This window comes from Ambystoma mexicanum, chromosome 12 (genome assembly GCF_040938575.1).
Source record: "Ambystoma mexicanum isolate Mex_15411 chromosome 12, UKY_AmexF1_1, whole genome shotgun sequence".
NCBI classification, from domain to species: Eukaryota; Metazoa; Chordata; class Amphibia; order Caudata; family Ambystomatidae; genus Ambystoma; species Ambystoma mexicanum.
In genome coordinates this window covers 725,288,898-725,290,653 of record NC_090936.1, presented here as the reverse complement: position 1 = coordinate 725,290,653, position 1,756 = coordinate 725,288,898, and the positions used below count along the sequence as shown (strand labels likewise).

General features: G+C 36.2%; 1 non-coding gene across 1 annotated transcript; it reads left to right on the top strand.

Annotated features, from left to right (window-relative positions):
- Positions 1–272: 272 nt before the first annotated feature.
- LOC138514775 (U1 spliceosomal RNA) lies at positions 273–436 on the top strand. Its single transcript, XR_011281930.1, has one exon. It is a non-coding gene; the product is annotated as a U1 spliceosomal RNA (small nuclear RNA).
- Positions 437–1,756: the final 1,320 nt, after the last annotated feature.

Below are 1,756 nucleotides of genomic sequence, written 5' to 3'. Positions count from 1 at the left end.
ATTGAAAAAAAAATGGATTTTGCTCCTCTTTACATGGGGGAGAAGTAATCTCAAACAAAATCACTCAGAATCCAATGAAAGATCAACATAGTACATATGGTCAATTGTTGTATCTGCTCCCCTTTGTCTTGGACTCCACTTATGGGTTTTGCAATCAAATATATAATGTTGAGGAATCTCAAAGTAATACAATAAATGTGCAGCATGATTCTTTTCATGCAACTTGAATTATGCTGTTCTGAAAATAATTGTATTTACAGAAAGCCCTCTGGATACTTACCTGGTAGGGGAGACACCATGATCACTAAGGTGGTTCTCTCAGGGTGAGGCTCATCCATTGCACACCAGATGTGCTGACCCCTGCGATGTCCCCACATGCGGGATACTCGACTGCATAATTTCTGGTAGTGGGGGACTGCGTTTGCGCTTTCCCCTGATCTTTGGTTTCAAAAAATAGAAAAAAAAAAAGAAAGCCCTCTGGATGGGGAACAAAACTATTTTGTTGGAGAAATAGTGCTTAATCAAATGAATTTCTGTTATATATTTTTTAAAATGTATATATTTTCTTAGCGTATGCAACTGGAGGTATGCTGTTAAAGTTATGTCCATGTCTTGGTCCTTTTATGCAATTGATTGTATTTTATCATTGTTGTAATAAACATCCGGTTCCCCTGGAAGATGAACTTGAAGTCTCATTATTGTGTGCGTAAGGCAACAGCTCCTCCTAGCGGTGATAACAGGCGAAGTGGGAAGTCTCTCCTGTGCAACTTGAAGTCTTATTGTTGAATGTTTAAGGCAACAGTTCATTCTAGCAGTGGTAAGGGGCAAAGCAGACGTATGACAGCTTCGGACATTATATAGTATGATAGGCTCAGTAGACATTTTTTACAAAAAGCCTCACCTTTAAATGAATAGCCAAATACGACATTTCTTAGCAGCTCAATTATGCTACGTTAGTCCATTAGTTAAGTCAGAAAATCCTTCAAAAATAGAATTAGATTTAATCAGCGCCTGGATACCTCTGGGTTTTGGGCGCTATACAAATGTCAAAATGTCAAATTAAAAAAAATAATAATTAACCAATGCAAAGAAGCAAAGAACATTTCATGGAAGTACATTTTCATGAAGTACATGTTTTAGTCAATATCATCCGATCTTCTGGACTCTGCAAGTGGACAAATCGAATTTATTGTTTCCTTTTTTCACATAGCTTTCCTTGTTCACTCACCATATTTTTTTCTGCTGATGCAGTAAAAACATAATACTATTGTCACTGTTATGATAATTAAAATAATGTCAGATTGTTGTACAAAAACAAATCACAGCAATCAGGTTCATATTCATAAAGTTTTTTTTAATCTCATCTTGACTCACAGGGACCAATATTATTTACCTAATTTGAAACAAGTGTTTATCTTCAAACAAGCTTAATTTCTGGGTGCATTGCAGGACACCAAAGGCTCCCAAAGATGTCAAATGACAAGATTGTGATTGTATGAAGAGGTCCTTTACCAATTTTAGACACAATCAGCATTTTCTACTCAAAAAGTAGGCCAGTCTAAAATTAACACAAACAAAAAATGGCTGGAGATTTTTTACACTAGTGCTTAAATACCCTGGCCAGGACTTGGAATGGATAACATCAGAACATGTGATGCCTGGCTAAAAATATTACAGAGTGGCCTTAACTATTCATGCATCTGTAAGATCACTTAGCAACCAGAACATTGCTCAAGTTTTACTAGTTACTCATAAT